The sequence below is a fragment of the Pezoporus flaviventris genome, unplaced genomic scaffold (assembly GCF_033815535.1).
Source record: "Pezoporus flaviventris isolate CSIRO_AGI_PZ_B2104156 unplaced genomic scaffold, CSIRO_AGI_Pfla_v1 ptg000031l, whole genome shotgun sequence".
In the NCBI taxonomy this organism is placed as follows: Eukaryota; Metazoa; Chordata; class Aves; order Psittaciformes; family Psittacidae; genus Pezoporus; species Pezoporus flaviventris.
The window spans coordinates 14593129-14617518 of record NW_026892579.1 but is presented as its reverse complement, the minus strand read 5'-3'; the positions used below and the strand labels follow the sequence as shown (position 1 = coordinate 14617518).

The 24390-nt window shown below is 37.4% G+C and overlaps 1 protein-coding gene across 3 annotated transcripts in view; it reads left to right on the top strand.

Moving 5' to 3' along the window:
• Positions 1 to 24390, top strand: part of FUT9 (fucosyltransferase 9) — a 109339-nt gene that overhangs the window by 5701 nt on the left and 79248 nt on the right. The window contains exon 2 of one of the 3 annotated variants that reach the window (XM_061460272.1): positions 6639 to 6764. The exons of the other annotated variants lie outside the window; for them this stretch is intronic. The gene's annotated coding sequence lies outside the window, so the exon portion shown is untranslated. The remainder of the gene's footprint in view (positions 1 to 6638; positions 6765 to 24390) is intronic. 3 annotated transcript variants of the gene reach the window in all.

The window sequence follows — 24390 nt, the reverse complement described above, 5'->3', positions numbered from 1 at the left end:
GAAGGTATGATTTTGATAAAGGACAGTTTATTAACTGTTCCTATCTAGGTATGTACCTTTGTGTAAAAAAAGACACTAATGCAGTTTCTCCCTCAGAAATCATAGTCATTTCTGTGGGGTCTTTCTGCTGTTTTTCCTCCTAAATTAAATATATTTAATGCTAATGAAAAGTACCAGATTGGGAGAAATGGAAAATGAACATTGTTTTTACCCAGCATCTGTGAGGCATAGAGAGCAGCAGTGCAATGTGGTGACCCCACACTGAGCTGTCATTTCAGCCTGTCTTGGCTGGGTGTTTGACATGGAGAAAATCTTCACATACCGAAATCTTCCAGGTGGCTAAGGACCTCTTTTCTCCAGAAGCCCAACATATGGAAGAAATTTGCCTAGAATGGGATTTTATTTGTCATCCTCAGCCTCTGCCATCTTTAGAGAAACTGGGCCTGGCTGTGGCTCCATGGGTCCTGGGCAGATCCTGTGAGGGGCTCAGTATACTCAGTGCTGGTGCTTTTGAAAGTGCGGAGTACATTTTCAAGATCCTCTAAGAAATGGAGTGAAATACCCAGTTTGTTTCACAAGGGCTACAAACCAGCTTTTAAGTCACAATGATTTTCCATCACTACTTCATGTTGTCTGTATTTGAAGCGGTGAACTAGAGGTGAAAGGTTCCAAGAATGTGATTACCAATCTCCTGAGACATTTAGTTCTTCAAGCATATCTTACTGGAAATACTTGTATTTGTATTTCATCAATGGGGGCAGAGAGAAAAATGAATTAGTAACATACATATTTTTCTTTTGTTTTCAAAAAATCTTTCACACTTTTTTCTTTTTTTTATTTTTAATTTGGTATAGAGTCTGCTAATTCCATGTTGCCAGCTATTCAGTTCTGAAACGCATATATAATCCATGAGCAAGCAGCCCTATTGTTTATATTTTATTACCACATAATACTGTATTTTTTTATCTGACAGTAGCCAATGATTTAACATTACAATCTCATACCTGGCGAAAATAAATCATTCCAATACTAATGTTTGGTGTGTTGTATTTTTCCCCCTAATGTCTGCTATTCGGCAGCAGAAAATTTCAGAAAACATATTAAATAAATATAAAATAAAAATCTATTATTTAGAACGGATCTCTCTATATAATGGTTTATTTTGTATAAATTAAGCTTACTACTCTTTTGGAAAAAAATCCACTTAAAACCATTGTAATTGTTTTATACTGCAATCTAAACCTACTATGTAAAGAAAGCTATTGAACTAAGAGAAGCCACCAATTGCACACCAAAAGTGAACATTTAAGTGATAATCCAGATGTTCAAAGGTCTCTTGTTTTTTTCTGCAGATGTCTTCTTCTTTTAGTTTGTCCAGGACAGCAACTACAGCAGTTTCAAACTGAGAAAGTGTGTTAGAACTGAAACTGCAGGAAAACCTGTTTTCCCATTCCATGGGAATGGAATAGAGGAAGAGATCTGTAAGGAATAATCTTTGGAAGACACGATGACTTAAACATGCTTTTCTTTCAAAATTACTTCTTATGTTTAAGATGTGTATTGAAGAGTTTTAATTTTGCATTTATCTAGAGTCTTTATTATCGTTTTATTTACCTAATAAATCCTAGAAAATATTTTCTTCATATATCAACTTCCATCACAAAGCCTGTAGCTAACATTAAAGCATTAATCATCATTTGCCATATTAAAATGCCCAACTTAAAATTCTAAACAAATGACAGATGTAGACTTCTTTGTAATTAGCAAAAAAACAGTATCAAATTTTGTATAATGCTTATATTTGACTGCTGATTTGTTTTAATGCTAAGAGTGAGTAATGCTTAAATATTCTTTAGGAAAATAGTTAATGCTGAAAAGCATAAATTTAGTCAGAATGTAATACTTGATGTCTTTCTTGCAGATTTGAACTACAATTTGAGTTAGAAATCTAAACTACTTTGAACGAACTCTGCCTGTACTTAATCACTAAGCATCTGGTTTGCATTTTTGTCTTTACATTTCCTTACAGCTCCTCCTGCAGCTTTTTTTTTTTTTTTTTCACCTATTTTTTCACCCCAGATGGAAGCTCTGGGTAGGAGTTCAAAATATTTTAAAATAGACTCTGAATTATTAAGCAGTATTAACTCCCTGTATATTCAAAGACTTTCTTCAGATGAGTCGCCACATCTTAGGAAGTCAGGTACCAACAGCAGTACCCAGGGCAGACTACTAGCCAAGGACAGATGGATGCAGGTGGCAAGTAGACCATGCCAGGTACCATGGGGTGAAGCAGGCTTCATAAAGAAACAAAACCAGTTTTCTCTGCTTATCAGGGTGACATTTCAGAGGTTTTTGAAATTACAAATGTCTCCTTTTGAAATGAATGACACAAATTTAGAAGTCCTCAAAAACCAAAGTTTGTTCCCGGAATTGCTTTGGATAGACTGAAATGTTCAATATTGTAATACACATCCCAGTGTATAAGAAACAATTTAAATATTTTTTTTTTTTAAGGATTTTTTTTTGTTTTGAAACCAATACTTTAGCAAAATCAGTTCAATTTCATGGAACATTGTGATTTCAATGGAACTGCATATTCTGACAAGAGGATTTCAGTGAAGTTTCTTCAGTGGCTTAAACTACAGAAGAAGAAAGACCTTCCATAAAATTGAGTGTGCTGAATGAAGGCGTCAATCCTCAAATTGTTTATGTAAATGTAGAGCTTTAGGAATATGTGTATTCCAATAAATTGACTGACTGTGTACACCAAGTTACTCATGTGACAAGTACTCTGACATTAGAACTGAGTCCTTTCTATTTGACGAGGCAGTGGAGGTCTTGGCTTTAGAGGGAGACAGTAGAACTGATAATAGAACTTGATCTGGAATTCTCCATCAAAATTATTTTTCAGTAGAAATAATTCATGCTTTGAACTTAGAATTAGCATTAGTATGGGTCAGTAATAGAAGAACCTAATTTAATTTTGAAAAGCGGAAAATCACAAAATTTCAAAATTAAGAACTTGAATTTGAAAATATTTTATGGTCACTACTGATGAATATTGCATTAAAATGGAATGGGAGGACATTCAACTACACTTAGAAAGCAATCAAGTTATTATTATTGTTATTATTGCCTGTATTTTTATCTTTGGAATAAAATTTATCAGCCAAAGCTATCAGCCTAGGGCTATACCAATTGAGCAGTTTATTTAAGCTGGCAATACAGGATTTTCACAAACTTAACTGCGTAAGACTGTTATTCATAAATGCCATTTTGGAGCATAAGAATCTTGCTAATTCTAGAGCTTGACAGAATTATGAGAGTTTTAAGTGAGAATGCTTGCCCCAAACAACGTTTGGGTTGGGTTTAGAGAAGGAATCAAAACTCACTGCCTGTACATTCTCCACACCTCCCCTGTAGCTATTTACCAGTCACCCTTGCTGGGCAGCATGTGTGGGGAGCAAAAGAATGATGAGCTGCTTCCCCAGTAAAGCTTCCTGGGGGACACAGCCAAGATTCCCTGTGTCTTGACTTTGATGAGCCTGAATGCTCTGTGCATGCCTTCCAGACCTGCTGGACCTCCAGCGCAGGCCCATGTGTGTGTTTGCAGCAAGCAGATAGTATTTGAGATTCTAACTAAAGGATATTAAAGGAGAAAGCAATGAGAAGATTGCAAAATAGCATTTAAAATATTTCAACAGTTAAAATGCACATAGCTAGGTGAAGTGTGTGTCCTTCAGTCCCACTGCAATGAAGAACCTTTTTTCCACAGGTATCCTAGGGCAGGCAAGTGCAAGCAGCTGAGAGCATCCATATTGTTACAGCAATTGTAACAAAAAGAACATAAACTAATAATTACGTTTGGTTTTTAGATCATTCCAGGCAAGACAAGTTTAAGCTTTACACGACAAATAGCACCAGGAGTCAATAGGGAGGAGTTCCAAACTGATTGCATGTTGGAGTCAAACACAGAAGCACTGCTATGTAACCTGGGGCTGGGAATTTTTACACAGTTGTTAATATCCAGCATGTGCTTGAGAGTAATTTGATTTCATGTAATTAATGAAATAAATAAAAAAAAGTTTGGTATGTGAATGTACCTATAAACTACAGTGTGAAGAAGTCAATTCAATGCAGTAAAAAGAAAGCAGACAACCAAAACCTGCCAACTACATCAGTGGGTAACCAAAGAAGATATCAGCAGTCACATCTTTTTCACATTTACATGATTACAAAATATGGAGACAAATGCCACTCTTTAAAGTATAACTTGAAACTGGGAGACTACCTGTTATTAAAATAGGTTGCTTCATCCCACATTATCTTGACACTTTCAAATAAGCCTAAATTTAATTAGCTTTCACATCACCACATTCCTCTCAATCTTGTTATGTGGCAAAATAGACTAGCTGTGGAGACAACTCACTTTCTCAAATAATGATTTTGCAACCATATTATGCATACTGTTCATCACTGAGGAGCAAAATCTGTTTTCCTTAACACCTAAGGTACACAGGGAAAAAAAATGTTATGAGTCTGTTGCACAGTTAGTAATGAAGCATTCAACCATATGAAAATATCATTTTGTTTATGGAGAATTTTACAGTTTTGCCAGTTTTTTATTATGAATAGAACAAAAACATAAATTGGATGTTTCTACAGATTAAGAAGTTATTTTTTTTTCAGTCGGTTATTCTGCTTGTAGGACAATCTAGTTGTAGATAAATTTAGAAGATTGATTATGATAAGACCAAAACAATTTATTTTGCATGGTGAAAAACAAACACTGCAGTGGAAAGCAATTTCAGAACAGAAACTTGAAAAATATACCCTTTTCACTTCTTCACATCAATTTTTTCTTGAAATTTGCACAATTCCTAGAAATATTCTGATGTAAAAACATCAAAGTATTTTTCATTCTTCTCTGAAAATAATTCATGCAACTCTAGATCTACAGGAAGAATATGATATCTTATTAGATGCAGCTGTCTGTTTTAAGGTATATAAAGACAATAGTCTAATCAGCTGAAGAGAATCACTGTGTCTTAACCATATAGCTTTTAAGTATATATACACAATTATCACACTTATATAGGAATATACATATATATATATATATATATATATGCATACACACACATACATACATACATTCCTCCAGGTCCATAATAGCAGCTGAGCTCCTCAGGCACCCTACCTTTTTTTATTTTTCTTTTTTCCACCCCTAATAGAGCAATTCCCTGTGTGGGTTTATGGATTTATCTCTTTTCTTTACCTTTCTTGGACTGACCTAATTTGTAATTCTTTTTGCTCACATTACTATGCAAATAATATTTGTTCCTTTTGCCAGGTAGTTACAGAATATGTCATTTTTATGTTTGTGCCCCATTCCTGTAAGTTCTTAATGCTGTGTAATACTCATGGATTATCGGTAGTTTTCAGGTAAGTAGAGAAAATGACTCCAAAATTATGTCTCTCTGAAGGTCAGAGATGCACAGCTAGAAATGGAAGCTGAGGCACTAGGTTCCCAGTCTGTAGGTCTGGTCATGCCTCCTCTTACAGTATAAAATTATTTTTGCACAGATTTTCCCAAAAATATGGAGAACAATTTTGATGCCATGTGGGTAAGGTAATACATGATAATCACAGGCTATTTCAGCAACAATGAGAAAAGGCTGGTATAGCCTTGAGAGAATAGTCACTGGCTGGTCTAGATAGTAAACTGTGCTATCAACTGGTATGTGTATTGTTTTAACCTTTCTAAAAAGTATTGCTTCAGAATAGTATTTTCCTCCTGCTTCATTACTACCACTATCCCTTTCTAGGCCATTTACTCTTAGTTATTACTGATCTTTCCTTAACTTCTGTGATACTTTCTTCCTGCCTTTGTTTCTTTTACTCTTCAGATATGCTTTATTGCAGTTCTTAATTTCTCATTTTCCCTTTGCATAATTTACCAAATTGTCACTTTCTACTTAATTATTGAAAAGTTATTTTATCCGCCCCAGGAAAAAAAAAAAAAAAGAAGAGGGAACTTGGGGAACTTGGAAGTTTTCACTAATAATTATATGTGATGACTGAGGGCAAAATCCAGACAGAGACTTACAGCTAAATACATTAAAGGTTTTAGGCAGCAGAAATCTGACTTGGACATATTTGTCTGTATTAGCAAGTAATTCAGCACAATAGGAGAAGACTGGTAGATCAAAGCAGCTGTTGCTGAGATTATTATATTTAAGGCATATGATCAATGTGTTTTACTATGGACTAGATTTAGTTTGGTATTTTGGACCAAATGTTACTACCTTGTATGTAGTCTGAGGCTGTTCAAAGGACTAAATACTTCAGATCCTTTTGTCCTCACTGCGAGTTGTCGTAGATTTGGTACAGTCTATAAGCAGAGCTTCTAATTTTCTTTGCTTCAAAAGAGATCTAAACCCATACACACCGAGACTGCTTTGCAAACCATACCAATGTATGGTATTTGGGAATCACTACAAACCCACACAACCTCTCCCAGTCAAATGACAGTCTCCTAGGCTCTGAAAAGTAAACTCCACTGCCACCTTGCCCCAGAGTTGCCCATACCTAACTCATTATTTAGTCTTAAAATTTGTGTTTGTGTGTGCCCTCAGAAGAATCTTCAGCTTTCTGAAGACTGGACAAGTTCAGGGACTGTGTAAACCTATCACTGCACCAGCTCATGGACTAAGTACTGCAACCAGGTACCCATTCATTGGGCAGCTCTGTCAGGCACTAAGGTGTACAGTCATTAGTCTCTTTTGTGTGGGAAAACAAATATTTCATTCCCCCATTCTGAATATAGAGACATGGTTGCTACAGGTGTGGCCAGTGTTTTATAGAATCATAGAACAGTTAGGATTAGAAAGGACCTTAAGATCATCTAGTTACAACCCCCCTGCCATGGGCAGGGACATCTCCCACTAAAACCATGCCACCCAAGGCTCTGTCCAACCTGGCATTGAGCACTGCCAGGGAAGGAGCATTCACAACTTCCCTGGGCAACCCATTCCAGTGCCTCACCACCCTAACAGTAAAGAACTTCTTCCTTATATCCAATCTAAACTTCTCCTGTTTAAGTTTTAACCCATTACCGCTTGTCCTATCAATACAGGCCCTAATGAAGAGTCCATCCCCGGCATCCTTATAGGCCCCCTTCAGATACTGGAAGGCTGCTATGAGGTCTCCACGCAGCCTTCTCTTCTCCAGCCTGAACAGCCCCAACTTTCTCAGCCTATCTTCAAACGGAGGTGCTCCAGTGCCCTGATCATCCTCGTGGCCCTCCTCTGGACTTGTTCCAACAGTTCCATGTCCTTTTTATGTTGGGGACACCAGAACTGCACACAATACTTCAAGTGAGGTCTTGAGAACAGAGTAGAAGGGCAGGATCACCTCCTTCAACCTGCTGGTCACCCTCCTTTTGATGCAGCCCAGGATACAGTTGGCTTTCTGGGCTGCAAGCACACACTGAAGCTGGCTCATGTTCATTTTCTCATAGACCAGCACCCCCAAGTCTTTCTCTGCAGGGCTGCTCTGAATCTCTTCTCTGCCCAGTCTGTAGCTGTGCCTGGGATTGCTCCGACCCAGGTGTAAGACCTTTCACTTCGCATGGTTAAACTTCATCAGGTTGGCATCAGCCCACCTCACAAGCGTGTCGAGGTCCCTCTGGATGGCATTCCTTCCCTCCAGCGTATCAACTGAACCACACAGCTTGGTGTCATTGGCAAACTTGCTGAGGGCGCACTCAATCCCACTGTCCATGTCAGCAACAAAGATGTTGAACAAGACCGGTCCCAACACCGATCCCTGAGAGGCACCACTCGTTACTGGTCTCCAACCAGACATTGAGCCATTGACCACAACTCTTTGCATGTGGCCATCCAGCCAGTTCTTTATCCACTGAGTGGTCCATCCATCAAATTGATGTCTCTCCAATTTAGAGACAAGGATGTCGTGTGGGACAGTGTCAAACGCTCTGCACAAGTCCAGGTAGATGACATTAGCTGCTCTACCCCTGTCCATCAGTTTTGTAGCCCCATCATAGAAGGCCACCCAATTGGTCAGTCAGGATTTCCCCTTAGTGAAGCCATGCTGGCTGTCACCAAGCACCTTGTTGATTTTCATGTGCCTTAGCATGCCTTCCAGGAGAATCTGCTCCAAGATTTTGCCAGGCACAGAGGTGAGACTGACTGGTCTGTAGTTCCGTAGGTCATCCATTTTCCCCTTCTTCAAAATAGGAGTTATATTTCCCTTTTTCCAGTTGTCAGGAACTTCACCTGACTGCCATGATTTTTCAAATATGATGGACAGTGGCTTAGCAACTTTATTTGCCAGCTCATTCAGGATCCGCAGATGGATTTCATCAGGTCCCATGGACTTGTGTGCGTTCAGGTTCTTAAGATGGTCTCAAACCGCATCCTCTCCTATAGTGGGCCTGGGGTCTTCATTCTCACAGTCCCTGCATCTGCCTTCTAAGACTTGGGTGGTTTGGTCAGAGCCTTTGCCAGTGAAGACTGAGGCAAAGAAGTCATTGAGAACCTCAGCCTTCTCCAAATCCTGTGTAGCCAGTTCTCCCGATAGCTTCCGGAGAGGGCCCACGTTGTCCCTAGTCTTTCTTTTATTTGCAATGTACCTTTAGAATCCCTTCCTGATATCCTTCACATCCCTATCCAAGTTTAATTCTGACTGGGCCTTAGCTTTCCCAACCTGGTCCCTAGCTTCCTGGACAACATCCCTGTATTCTTCCCAGGCCGCCTGTCCTTGCTTCCATCTTTTATAAGCCCCCTTTTTCCCTCAAAGTTTCCTCAGCAGCTCCTCATGCATCCAAGGAGGTCTCCTGGCCCTCCTGCTGCACTTCCTTCTAGTCTGGATGCAACACTCCTGAGCTTGTAGCAGGTGATCCTTGAATATCAACCAAGAGTCTTGGGCCCCCCTGCCCTCTTGGGCTATATCCCATGGAACCTTACTAAGCAGGTTCCTGAAGAGGCCAAAGTGGTCGCTTGCAGTCCGGGGCAGTGAGCTTGCTGCACGCTCTTTTCGGTGTCCTGTTTTGTACAACCTACACCTTAAAGGCATCTACTTTCAGCATTGGGAAAGTGTCTACGGTTCCCTGCAAGGAAGCACATAAGATAGATCTGTCTTTTCTCCAAAATAATTAGAACGAGCTGCTAATTGATGCCCAAATATCCACTAATTAGAGCACTTAGCATTGAGGTGGATGATCTTTTAAAAGCGTACCACACTTCTGAGTTGGAGAAAAAATTGCACTCATAGGCACTTTCAGGTCAGAAGCGTGCCCTAACTACTGACTGAATGGTTATTTTAGGATAAAGTTAGTGACATTCTCCTCTTGAAACTTTGCCAATTTTGGTAATTGATTAAATAGCTAATGGAAGAGGAACTTAAACCTGACCCCCTTTCTTCACAGAAGAGTGGACTGACATTGGTCTATGGAGTCAATTGCTTGCTATTTGGCTGAATAAATATTTAAAAGCAAACTGAACCATTCCAAGAGGGGAAAATTAAACAGTTATCTTGCCAAATAACAAGTACTTTCTGGTTAATGGGAGTCAGTCAGTCTCAAATCTAATACTCTCTATAGATCAGATTAAGTGGGGTTGTCTGTCTCCCAAGCAAGAATTTCATTTACTGTGTTTTCAGAAAGTCTTGCTTTCTTGTTTCCTACCTTTTCTTTTTCCTCCCCTTCCTCCTCCCCCCCCCCCCCCCCCCTCCCCCCATGTGTGGTCTGGTCTGGCAAGTATGTTCTCAGAAAATGTATTGGTGCTCTCTGCAGGGCAAGACTGATGCCCCTTGCAAGCAAGTTCATACTCCAAGAACCTGGCAGGGTCAGGGCTTGAGGGACATGGCATGAGAGTACCATGAGCTTGCCCATGCGGTTGTGTGGGGGCTGGAAAGTGTTAGAGCTGGCTGAACTTAGCATTGTCAAAGTGGCAGCTAAATCCCTGGATGGACTTTATTCTTTATACTTCATTTTAAGGTGTTATAAAGCAATGCTCCTAAGCACCTTTAGAAATACAGAGCTGCTAATAATGGAAACCTTCAGCAAATGTAATGTTTTATATCAAGTGTTTAGTATCCAGTTTGTGAAACTGAACATCTCCTTTCACATAGATATAGTGCAATGAGTGATAATACGGCTTTCCCACAGTGCTTCACCACTGTGTCTCTGTTTGTTACTAGAAGGTATTCAGGTCTGTGGTAAAGGCATAAAATAAGTTAATGTCCAGAGGAGTAGAAAAATGTTAGTTCAGAGAATTATGCTTTGAATGAAAGTAAATATCTACCACTTTCCCATAGATATTAATTTTCGGCAGACTATTTACTTGAAAATGTCTTTGTTAGCCTTTTGTCACTATTTAAGATTTTTTAAGTCTTTGTGGCAGAGACTTTTGTCGTGTTTGCTCCGATATCCTTGAAAACAATATGTCTTAACATGGTAACTTGACTTAATCCAACCTATGTTATAGATCTTATTTTACAAAGCAAACTCTTACATAAGTTTCTGTGGCACTAAAAAACCTTTGATGAAGTCCTTAGAAATCTGATTTATTCAAGTTGAATTAGTCATTCATACTTCCTAATGCTCCTTGAGCCATTATCAAACCATAGATATGATTCAGTGAAAGCCTTGATGTTTGTGGTAAGTCTTCTTTGGTATAGATGATGGAAGAGAAGAAACCTTTGGAATTTATTACACCCTGATTAGACTGAAACCTTTCTGAAGCAGGAATAAGTTGACAAGAACATTAGAATTTCCCAGATAATTATCTTGTCAATGGCTGGAAATCTGTTGGTGGTAGGCAGGCAGTAGGAATATGTTTTATTACAGACTCCAACATAAAGTGTTTTCTTGCAAAAATTTAATCTAAATTGTAACACATTGGAGAGGATTATTTTTCTAATTGCAGCTTGTGGTTTCATAGCTGCATGTATAATTTTTCTATGATGAGTAGCCTGCAATTCTTTGATAGACCAATTTTGACTTGTATTCTTCTGAGACTTACAGTCCAGTGACTAGAATATATCTATTTTACACTATCCTAATTTTACAAATTATTCTTGGGTTTATGTCTCTTTCTGACTTCTGGAAAGGCTAGCTTTTCTGTCTGAAGCATATATATGCCAGAATGGTCTTATTTCCTGTTAGTCAAATCCTCGGCTGCTAATCTGTTGCACATTAATACACCTGGGAAAGCCAACTTTAAGTATTTGCATTTTGAAATCCTGAGTGTTTTTTTAAAGGCTGTGAATGAAGTTAGAGTTGTGCCTCTGACTGTGAAGTATTTAACTAATTTAAAATATAGCCTAATCTTCCATGTGAAGCCATCTTTTAGGTTTAGGTACAAACATGGCAGTGTATTTTAATATCAGGGTTTTTTTTTTCTCCTTTTTTGTCACTAGTAATCTGCACCTTTGCCTCTCATTTTCTGTATTTTCCCATCTCCTTTAGTAGTATTTTATCACTGAGGGAAATGATCCTACTTGTAATACTATAATTGACCCAAAGTTGTGAGTCTGGAGAGGTTCACTCATGAGTGGCTTTCCTCCCATCTAACTTCTGCCACCAAAACTAAGCTAACATTTGAGGTATCCTCTGTAGTTAGGAGGGAGAAAGACATCTCCAGGGGGAAATTGACTGCACTTTCTGGACTTCTGTCTTAAGGTAATTTGTCCCTCTATATAGGAGAGAATCTGTTTAGGACTATAAAGGAGCTTCAGTTGAGTACCATGGAGAACAACTTTCTTAAAAAATGCCATAGTATTAAGACTATAATTTCTATTTATATAAGACTTTCAGTTTCCAGTGTAATCACCTGTGATTGACTTGAGCTGTGTGTAGAGAACAGGAAAGGAGCCAGATGAGCTTTCTGTGCTATCCCTACAGTAGGGAAAGCAGTGGAGTATGGTGCAGAGATGTTTGAGCTGGCAGTGCAGAAACCATTGTGGGACTAGAGCAGCACAGATGTGTTCATGCAGCACTGCACACTGAGTTAAAAAATGTTGCTGAAACCAGCTTCATTCACTGGCACAGTACCCAAATTTATATGAAATTTGTTTATAGCAAACAGACCAATAGAACAGTCTTTATATTTAGCAGGGTTTTTTCAGTTTACCATTTTCTTCCAGTTTCTTACTTGGTTTTGAACAAATCATCATAAAAATTCAGCAAGCTTAAACGCATCTTGTACAAGTTTGTTTTCTGTTACAGAATACATACTCTCCTGGGAAGCAGTGCAATCATTCCTTTTTTCCAGCTATTTTTATATGTAAGCTTATCTATATTAAGGGCTACGCCAGTCGTAGAAAAAGTGAGAGCATCCTGATACACAGTTCTGGAGTAGTAGTAGTGATGTAACTTAATTTAATTACAGAAAAGTCCTTTCATTAATTTGTGTGAATGAAGACAATCTGAATACTAACAGACAAGTGCATACCATTAATTACTGCTAAAATGAAAGGATACACAATACAAACCTCACAATAAATGCTCATAGCACTATTCCAAAGAAGATTTCTGAAGTTGTGCATGACATATCAATACATCTTTTTAGAACTGCAAGGCTATGGAGGATAAAACTGCAATCTTCTCTGAAAGCCTGCAATGCAAATCTGAATTTCTGTGCAGTTACTATCATTTTGACTCCTAAATGGAAATAATTCAAATTAGAGCTTGTAATATTAGTGCTGCATACTGTTTTTTAAGAGGAATTGTTTTGACTGGGTAGAATCAAATTTGTCTTTGCCAAAGGAAATGTCTTTTACATTGGGATGAAGGCTGTTCCCCATTTTGGTTTGCTACTCTTTTTCACAAAGACTGTACTATGTTATTTCACCAGAAAGTCCTTCTAGCTTGGGAAATAAAAATCTGTGTGTAAGGAAATCCAAAACCAATTATACAGAGGCTCAATTATTTTCATCACTGCTATTCTCAGCAGAGGTGTGTTGGGAGTTGATCTGCTGAGAGGGAATTGCGAATGCCCCTGCCTGTGAGCTGTCAGGACAGCATGAGCATTTGCCTATTTTCCTAAGTTAAATTTGCTACAGGAGAAGAAAATGGAGACAGCAGGTTTCAGATCCATCTCTGTCTTCTTGGACAGAAAGCTGACTTCAAGTCTTTTATATATACACAAGTGCTTTACTGGGCTTTTTGGTTAAATGTAAAAAGACATACAAAAAAAAAAAGGAACTAAAATTTGTTTTATAACAGCAGTATATTCACTTTACACTTACAAATTTGCTGAGTAATTTCTGTACTGTTTATGGGCACATGAAAAGACTTGTGATACCTAATCTTATTATTTTATGATATGTTCTATGCTTTTTTTTTCTCTTAGTGCTCCAACTTAGAAAATCAGAGCATTGCATGAAAATCTGAAAGGCCATTAAACAGAACAGAAGAGAAAGCTAGGAATATACATGGTACACTTTCTATGCATAATGCTTCTTCTAAGACTAATAAATATTATTGTTTTCTCAGTTATGTTAGCAAACAAATATTGTTTTAATGATTTAGGTTAGATGACATGTTTTAGTATGAAACAAATTATGAACAAGTTATATGAGCATATACTAATATGAGCAATAGAACTGCTAGATCTCAGAAGTTAGAACTTTCAGCTAACGGAGTGATGGGCGATGAAAGTTAGCTGTAGCAAAAGGATGACACTGGATGATGTGTTATGAATTCTAGGTTTCTAGGTGTCATGACTGTAGATGACAGCTTCAAAATACATCCCATAACAAAACAAAACAAAAATAAGAAAACCATATTTTGAAAGGTGCTTAAATCACATAATTTTGAGCAAATCTCATAGTCTCTTATAGCTTGAATTACCATTTTTTTGGGCTCTTTTGACATTTCTGCAGTCCAGTCTGTACCTGTGTGGCAGTTAAGATGGAACCTGGAGAGTCACAATGATTTTCAGTGAATCCACTGAAGTCAGATAAATTTGTGCTTCAAAAATGGGACAGGAGACTTTTTTTACACATACTTTTTATATAATTTGAAAAATCTCCAAGATTTTTTTTTTCTCACCCTTTTTGAGAACTATGAAGTTGTGCAGAAATAAAGGCATCTTTCTGGCTTATAAAAGTTTTACTTGTTGTGATAAGAAAGTAAGGTCAGTAGGAATAAAATGGCTGCATTTCTACATGGAATAGTTTTCATGAGCAAACTGTTAAGAAATTATTGTTTTGAGATAGAACTTGAACTGTCTTAACCTTGGTGAATCTTAATTCCAATTTACCTCCCATACTCTGATGATCATATACTTAGGTAGGTACTACTATTGACATCAGTGTGATTACTCACCAGCAGGAATATAAATCAGGGTGGGTAATCAGTATGGAAATCTCTAATGCTATAATTATAATATTTTCCAAAGTAGTACTTCCCTTGACTGCTCATCTTGCTTCATATCTGGAGTTCAGCCTTACACTTGAATCTTCAGTTAATATGTCTTTCTGTTATGGGATAATGTGTGGGGAATTGGCGATGCTGACTTATTATGATTTGATGCCATGAGCTGCAGCTTTTCCAGAGCAGCTGCTTTTCCTAACAAACATAATGGTCTATACTAAGCCTTTGATTTTCTGCATATTTTACTTGTTCATTAGGTCTTGCTCTTTGTTTATTACTGTTTCATTTGTTGTATTTATTCTACCGTGTGTTTCAAGATTGTCAAGTATTTTCAGCTGTGTTTTCTATTTTGCTTCTGCAGAAGTTGCTGAAAGTTTGGACAAGCAGGTTTAGATTAGAATTTAAGAAAATAATGGGAGAAACGGGTCAGAATCACTGGGTACCCAGCTGAAGCAAAAACAGCGGAGGTGCAGAAAATTAGGGGTATATGTTTTTCTACTGCAGTTTTGAGAGCTAAATGTCTGCACATGAGCGCATGCCACTTACTGCAAATTGTTGGAAAATACTCAGGTCCTTGGCTGTGTACTGCCAACATTCATTCTGAGCCCTCCAAACGGACAGAGAAGGTATTGTTTAATATCTTGTGCATCTGATGATTTCCCACTTTCACAGGAGAGGTTCTTGTTTGAGTTTTCCCTAAGAAAAAGAGGTAGCAGTATTTCCGTGACTTACGCTTCATGTTTACTAAGTAATTTCTTTTATCATTAATTACAATGGATTGTATTTGAGTTTAAGCTTTATGTGTGTTTTACTGTTTTAGATACTTTTTACTCCATAAGCGTCTGTGCATTCTTATTATTAGCACCGTGCTGTAACAGATTAAATACATTATCTACTTGATAATTTTAGAAATTAAAAATATTTTTAATTTTTTCCTGGTAATAATACCCCCAAGCAATAACCATTTCTATTTTGAATTTTATTCCCATACAACATTCTAGACTATGGTATTCTAAATACTTATAAAATCAATGATTTCATGACAATATGAAATTCTTTCCAATATTTTCAGGAAAACTTTTGGTTTGCTGTATTTTATTCAGATAATTGAATTTTATGGCTTTTGTTACAGTCTCATTAAATTGGAGTCTGGCTCACAGGCTTTTATTTATTTATTTATTTATTATTTGTCAAATGGATTTTGAAAATAGAAAAGCTCAATTTGTTTACTGTGATACCTAACTAGTGTGTAGGCCAACAGCGTATCCTCTGAGTGACTCAGGGACCACTGTGCTCTTGTCCTATTATATCTATTGAAGGATCATCAGCTGGCTATACAGATAAATATAGATTTTTTGATAGATTTCAACCTTTTTCTTCTGTTACTAAGAAAGCCCGTGAAGAATTTTAAGCACTGAGTTACCATCCTTTTGTGAACCATTTCTTATAAAATGCCATTGAATGACATTCAGAAGGCTAATGCTGGACACCAGACTTCAGAGTAAGGAGAGAATATTCAGTTTTTATGTGTATTTTGACAGATTTTATGTTCCTGAATGCTAGTCATGTTTTGCAGCTCACATAATTTTGCTTCAGACACTGGCAAATATTATCAAAGGAAGCATATTTTGCTTCATACTCTTCCTGCTATTTCAGTTTTGCAGTCTTCCATTTAGGGAGCTGTGCAAGCACATAAAATAAGTGCAGGCCTCTAGGAAACCCTTCATAGCATCATTCCCGTTGCTCTGTGACCCAATTTCCTTGTGGAAGGTTGTAGCATCACAGATGTGTTGGAGCATCCAGAGAAAGAAACAATTATTGGTGTCCTGAAGATCTGCGACTCCTAGCTCTTTGAAGCTCCTCATACAGGATCACAGCAGCCAGCGCAACTACCCTGGGTGCGCCCTCTGGGCTTACTCTGCAGACACCCATCAGCTGGAGGGCTGTCATGAGGAACACACCAAAGAGAGGAAGGGAAAAGTTTAACCTCACAGTCGTTCACTAGCACTATGCCAGGCTCCCAGAATAATCTGGGAAGTTGTGGGATAGTAGATCTTCTTCACAGAGAGTGTAGAACCAGCCGTGGTCTATATGCTTGTTTTGAATGGAGGGAAAAGGCCCCTGTAACACCTATCCTCCAAGAAATCCTGATCATCTCCTGTTCACAGCTGTTGAATAAAATTGCTTGATAAATTATTTTCTAACTAAGGAAATTATTTGTTTCGCCAAACCCAGAAGAAACCCCATCTGAAATTCCTAGCCAAAATATTCCACAATTGGCATTTGTCATCTTTGTTATATACTGTTTAAGGAGACATTTGATGTAATTTGATTTCTGTGTATTACAGCCATAGTATGGTTATCAGCCCATTCTCCAGAATTTTTCAAGTCTTGCTAAAAGTGATAAATTTAAGTCCTTGGAAATTAAGATTATTTTTATGACTCTGTTCACTGGATAAAAAAGGAAGTTTTTCTTCATATAGCTGCTTAGTGAATACTAAATGAAACTGAATTATACTGAATATACATATATTTAATTAAATAATGTGAAACTTTACATGCATAAAATTAGATCTTTAATGCTAATTTTAAAAAATTGCTTGGGTATGGTCAGCATAATCTATTTTTTATTAGCACTTCAGATTTATTCTGGTTTTGATTTTTACTATCTCTTTACAGCAATAATCATTTTTATTTATTTAAGAAAGTAATTAAACTCAGTTCCGCATATATTTTTAGAGGTAATATAAAAAGCTCCTGCTGTGATAGCAAATGCAAGAAATCTGCTTTCTGGGTGAAATTATTGCACTGATGATTAAGAATCCATTTTTCTTCTTTAACTTTAGAACTTTCTTATTTATACAAATAACTTGATTAAGAAAAACCACAAAACATAAAAACACCCCCCAAAAAAACAAAAGAAAATCAAATCAAAACATCATCAGCAACAAAAAACCAAAAAACAACAAACCCTATTGTCCTGGGTTCAGCAGTAGCAGTCATTTTTTCTCCTTCTTAGTAGCTGGTGCAGTGCTGTGTTTTTGACTTTTGGCCTGGGAACAGCGCTGATAACACCAATGACTTTAGTTGCTGCTCAGTAATGTTTACTCTGCCCAAGGACTTTGTGAGCCTCATGCTCTGCCAGGGAGGAGGGGAAGCCGTGAGGAAGCAGAGACAGGACACCTGACCCAAGCTAGCCAAAGAGGTATTCCATACCACAGCACGTCATGCCCAGGATGTAACTGAGAGTTACCCGGAAGGGCTGGTGCTCTGCCGGGTAGGACTAGGTATCGGTCGGTGCTTGGTCAGGCTGGGTATTATCGGTTGGCAGGTGATACTGTATTCTCTTCCCTTGTTATTTCCTTTATCATTATTATTATTGGTGGCAGCAGCAGTGATTTGTGTTATACCTTAGTTACTGGACTGTTCTTATCTCAACCTGTGGGAGTTGCATTCTTTTGATTCTCTTCCCTGTCCCTCCGGGAGCAGGGGGCAAAAAAGGGGGGCGAGTGAGAGAGAGACTGTGTGGCTGACTGGGGTTTAAACCATGACACCCACCAAAACAGTTTCTCACAAAGTTTCTTTTGAATGGAGGTAGTTTATATTTCCATTCACACTGGCTGTTTTCCAAGCCTTTAAAAATCCATTGACTGAAATAGAAAAAAAACAAATAGAGCTTCAGTGATTAAAATTCTAGAAATTTTCTTAATCTTCATTTGTTTTGAATGGATTTTGTGGGGGGCTGTAGTTTGTTTTGTTGTTTGGCTTGGGTGTTTTTTTTTTTTTTGCAAGGAACAGAAATTGTAATGAATAATGACAAGTTTAAGATGTAACACTTCTTTTTTCAGATATCTATAGTTTAATGTGGACTCATCAAATATTACTGTAGTTGAGTGATTATGAACATACCTGCTCTGCCATTTTCTCAAGGAGGTAGCATTTCCTTGTGAAACCAGTATGATGAAATCTTAGTTTGGTTTGTCTGGTTCTTAAGAAAATTGAAAGAAACTTGGTTAGTGAATGACAACTTTATGTCTGAGATGATTTGTCTCTTTATGATTAAAGATTTTTATCAGGAAGAAATTACAGTGAACTTATCATTCAAAGTGGGTGTTTTAATGACCTTTCAATATTGTGCTAAGAGGTAAGGATAAAAAGACTTTTTTGCTGACTAGAAACACTGGCAGCATCTAACAAAGTGAGAATTTACATCCAGGAAAGGGTCCTAAGGAAAACAAAGGCAGGAAAAAAATGAAATAAACCAGTTTTATCCTTTCAAAAGAGAGAAGGTATTAGAAGTATTGAAGACTGCAACAGCCACTGCAGATCAATTGTTGAAACCACAATGGCTGAATTGTGGAAATAATTTCTAAATGTGTTTCCAGATAGTGAAATAGAAATTGCCTTTAAAATTAGTAAGAAAGGAAAGTAGATTTATTTAAAAAAAAAAAAAAATCTTGCTGTTTGTTAGCATAAATTCTAAGGGACAAATGATTTTTGAAGCAATAGGTGCTACATACCTAACTTATACAACCTGGTTTCTGAAGTGTGTAAATGCGCGTGTACCTCGAATTCTAGCCAAAATCGCCTTCTGAGGGTAGTCACATATTAAATACTTGAAATGCTTGAATACTTTGCTTAAAAAAAAAAAAAAAAAAAGGAAAAGAAAAACCCAGTGTGACTGGCAGCAAAAGTGATCATGTCCATGTCACTTATAGCAGATTTACCCAGGATTTTTCAGTGGGAAAAATGAAATCTCTTTTATGTTAAAAGTAGGTTCTTCTTTAGGAAACAAGGAAGTAGGCACTGTCAGGGAATGGGACCAGATATAATTTCCAGTTAGATGGCCATCTTTCATGTCCGTAGATATGAGACAATGCCAATTTAAAATGATAGCTGTTCCCTGTGCATGTTTCATGAGCTAAAAATTCCACACCAAATTTTTCTGGGGAACTGCAGCACATGAAGCCTAGTCATGGAGCTAGAAACATATTCTCAGTGCTAAACATATTCCTCTGTTCCAGAAAATCTAAGAAAACTTGTATATTCAAATATATTTAAAGAAATCATACATAATAAATCAAAAATTACTTTAGTAAACTTCTGAAAGTAGTCAAAGACATCAGTTTCTCTATTAGAGGAATTAACCAGACTTTCAGATTCAATGCTAAACTGTTGTTCAAGTATTACATTACATAAAAAATTATTATTTTTGTTTGTTTGTTTCATTTTAATGACATTAACAGTGACTGGTACTTAAATTGCATAGTTAAATAAGGGATAGTCCTTTTTCTAGAGAATCTGTGGGATCTGTTAGAATCTGTTCATGCTTTGATTTAGGGATCATCATTGTCAGACACAGGAGGTGGCTAATACCAAGAATTGAAATTCTTGTGTACTAGTCATGAGCACTAGGAAAATTTTATACTGGCTGTAGAAAGTGTTGTGGAAGGGAAACCTCCAAAAACGGGATTGTGCTTGACCCTCTTTGCAACAGCCCCTAACTCGTTATGACTAGAGCTGGCCAAACAAATTAATGGATAATAAAAATAATTTCCACTAATTCTATTTAAAGCCAAATATAGCAGGTGGCAAATTGTTTCTTTTTAATCCTAAATGAAAAAATGAGGCAGGGCTGTGTTTAGGTACTGAAGTAGGCAAAATATTAACTTCTAAGTCTTGACTTATTAGCAAAGACACATGAATTTTTTTTCATTCCAATTTGCTTCTTACTGATGGTCTTACTAGCAGGGAGCAGTCTGTTTAATGACTCTTCTGCAGTTGTGGTATTTTCAATCTTCCTTTTTCTGTATCATTTTTAATGATCATAGCATTAAAAGCTAGGAAGAGGAAATATCACATCATCTAGCTTGACCCACCTCCTTTTATTGTTTGATATTCAGCTTCATTATCTTCTGCCTTTAAAGGGTCAATGCTAGAGCCTGTAACTGATCACATTTGCTTTCAGCTTGGGAAACCTGAGGTGCTGTTACTGCATTCAGTTTTGTTCTGTTTTGGTGGCCTTAGCTGTCTCTAGGTAAAGCTTTCCCCATTCCAGAGAAATGAAGTGCCTCCTGTGAATAGTTCCCTTAAACAGGCTCCTTTTGTCTGAGGTTGTCTCAATCAGCAGAATCAGCAGTACAATAAGAGCGTCAGTTTAATTTTTAGTAGGAAATGCTTGACTTTTTTAACAAGAGAGGAGCACTTGGTGTTGAAAGAAAAGCTCTTTTCATGACCACTGGAATTAGTGGACAGGGACGGTGAGGAAGAGAACTAAGGGTGGGAAACTGGCTTTCTTCCAAAACAAGCAAAAGCTACATTTAAGGACATAATTGAATGATTTGGGATTCCTTTAAAGAATTAACCCAGCATAACCTTTTAAAATGAATAAAACCTAAGTGTGTAATAATCCTGTGTGAAAAATATATAAACGAATGTTTGAAGTGTTAATGGATTAATTTACAAATATTTTGAGATGGGAAAGCAGGCAACAACACAATTCCCATCTGGGTTTAAAACATGCACACAAGGCCAATTATCTACAATGAAGTAATATCAGAAAAAAAAATGAGAAAACTTAAAAAAAATTAACATCTTGTCATCACACTGACTTCACTGCTGCTTGCTTAATATAAAAGGGTGCTATCACTTCTAGTTCCTTTGAGGATAGGGAAGAAGCTGTTATAGTGCAGAATCCCTTATGCCAATGAGAATAGAGCTTAAAATAGATTGAAAAATGTGTGGGAAAAGGAGGCATAATCAAAACTAGTTTCCCTACAGAAACGCTTCATTTTTTTTTGTATCCCAGCTAATGATGTATTTTACACGCTTTTCTGTTTACCTAAAGAAGATGCTAATAGTATTTTAAGTCAGCACAGAAAGGAGAGAAACTAAATTATGGCTAGTTTGCAGAGAACTCAAATTCAATAATTGCTACATAAAACATGCTTAAGCAAAGATATATAAAAACCAAATAAAAAGGGGCATTCCTATAAATGCTAAATGTCTAATTAACAGAGAATCATAGCTGAATCTATGACATACCCTGAAGGATAAATACTGGTTTGTGTGTGTAGAAACAGGCGTGGGAAGCAAATAAAATAAGAGCAATTCATCACCAAGGCACAGTGAGACTTGTCAATAACCACGCAAAGGCCACAACTCTAATCATCTTTGTAAATGATTGCTGCATAACATAGGATGATTAATGTAAAGCATGCCTCCTTGAATGGAGGTTTGTAGTTAGGATAGGTAGAAGTGACTATCAAGTGACTGGCAATATTTATCTCATTCTGATGCATGATTTTTCTGTTTTCATGAGTAGTCCTGGCTGTATGCTCCCAAATACTGAAAGTGTGTGTAATGCCCAGACTGGAGAAGTACAAGGTCAATACACATTTCAAGAGGTGGTCAGCACCAAAATGGGAATTTGGGTCTGTGTCATCAGGGAGGCAGAGATTTCTCTGCTGGTGACTAGGGCTTTTTACAGCAAGAATAAGACTGGAATGCTGAGGAGGTATTTAGCAGGAAATGTTAAGAAAAAGGATTTTGGGATGTAACGGAAAGGCACACATACTGACAACACCAAACTTGACAACCCTTTTGGTGAAGCAGTTTTTCCTAATATCCAATCTAAACTTCCCCTGACACAACTTGAGGCCATTCCTTCTTGTCCTATTGCTTGTTACTTAGGAAAAGACACCAACAGCCACCTCACTCCACCCTCCTTTTAGGTAGTTATAAAGAGTGATAAGGTCTCTTCTGAGCCTCCTTTTCCTTAGGCTAAACAACCCCAGTCCCCTTAGCTGCTCCTAGAGGGTCTTTCACTGGATTTGTTGCCCTTCTTTGGACACACTCCAGCACATCAATGTCTTTCTTTAAGCAAGCAGCCCTAAACTGAACGCAGGATTTCAGGTGTGACAACACTCCACCCAACTTGGTGTTATCTGCAAACTCACTGAGGCTGCACTCAACACCCTCCTCCAGATAAAAGCATTAAACAAAACTGGCCCCAGTACTGCGCCCTGAGCCCACCTGTGACCAGTCCCCAACTGGATTTAGTTCCATTCACCGCACCTCTTTGGGTTTGACCGTGCAACCAGATTTTTACCCATCAAATAGTACATCTGTCCAAGCCATCAATAGTCTGTTGAATCCAGGAGAATGCTGTGTGAAACAGCGTCAAAGGCTGTACCAAAGTCTAGGTTGACAGCATCCACAGCCTCATCCACTAAGTGGGTCACCTCACAGAAGGAGATCAGGTTAATCAAGCAGAATCTGTCTTTCATAAATCCATGACGACTGGGTCTGATCACCTGGTTGTCTTGTACATGTCACATGATGGCACTCAAGAACATCTTTATGTGAAGATAAATTCTTGAAATAAACCAGTTTAATTGCAAGGTTAGTCTAATGAATGTAAAAAGATCAGATCAACTGTTTAACTAACTACCATCCTCTCCAAAACACCCTGAATGTTCCCTTTTCCATGCTTCATGAAAGTCATTCCAAATTCACTGGAAAAGGAAGCAGTTGCATCTTATGCAAACTGTTTTAAGATACATTCCCATTCACAAATATCTGTGTACTATATTGCCAAACTTTTGGTGATTAACATATATTTTTAAGTTTATAAATGATAGCTTTGTTTGATTATAGTATAAAGATCAAGAAAAGCTACCACAAAAAAATGGCCTCTTTATTACCCAATTTTCAATGTCTTCTCGAGCAGAATGTTGCTGAAGGTCCTGCTTTGCTGCTGAAGAGACAGGGAGCAGGTAGTGTAGCTCCCATGGGCTTCAGTAGAATAAGATTTCATTTCTAGAACCTGAATTCCATGTCAGATACGTGACACAGGAGAAGATGTAAGAGTCAGAGTCTGATATTAATCGTGAAAGGCCTACTAGTTCCCAACATTTTTTTTTTCACCTTTTAAGTTTCGGAAGTTGAATTTTCTGACAGATACATCTGTACTGCTTACCTAATAATAGAAATCGTCTGTGTAATTTGGAGCATAAAAAGAGGTGGGTAAGCCTTTGAGGAAAGCTAGCTAAGCATGCAAATGCTGCTTGTAATTGGTACATAAATTTAGATGATCTTGTTGCATATGTATTTCCTGCTTAATGGTGATATTTAGAAGCAATAAACTTGCTCTGCTTCTAAACTTTCCAGGCTCTAAGCAGCAATCCTTTGATGCATTTGACTTTACATAGGTTTTACAAGGGCCTACAGCTAAAATTGACTGTTATAAATGGAATGTGTTATTTCATCCATCTGCCTTTTTCCACAAATGAGAATAATAATAAAAATGCAGGACAGTATGGAACAACAGTTTGTAAATAATTCATACTTTTTTGTCTTGTGCTGTTTCAAATTTAGAATTAAACTACACAGATTAAGCTTTGTCTCTGCTGTCTTCTGCGTAAAATGGTTTTGAGGATAGACTTTATTTAACCTCTTACATAGAACGTATTGCTTCTTCAAAACTCAAGTTCAGGGTCACTTCTGCAATACTGTCCTTCATCCTCAACACAAAGCAAGCTTAAGTGGGTTCATAAACACTGATTTAAATTTTTTTCAGGATTCTTGTTTCTTCAATTAAATATATCAGTCCCTGCTGAACTCACCAACAACTTCTTCCAACTGCAGCTCATTTTTATTCTAATGCTAACTTTACTTAGTTCTGTCTAGAATTTTCCTTCTCCTTCCATCCTATTTTTTCATTAATTAATTCATTCTGCTCTGTCCTTCTTACCTGTTAGTTCTTCTTCTCTGCTGCACATTGTGTAGCTTCCATGCTTTTTCATGTTTCTTCTAACCCTTCAGACCATGGTCCTATAACTAGCTACTCCTGTTGTTACTGTTTTCAGTTTATCCAGGTCATGGAATTCTGGTAAATCCCAAGATTGAAGTGATAGTGAATCCTAGTCCACTGATGACTGGTCACATCCTCATAAAGATTAGTAATGTTAACATGATTTCTGAGG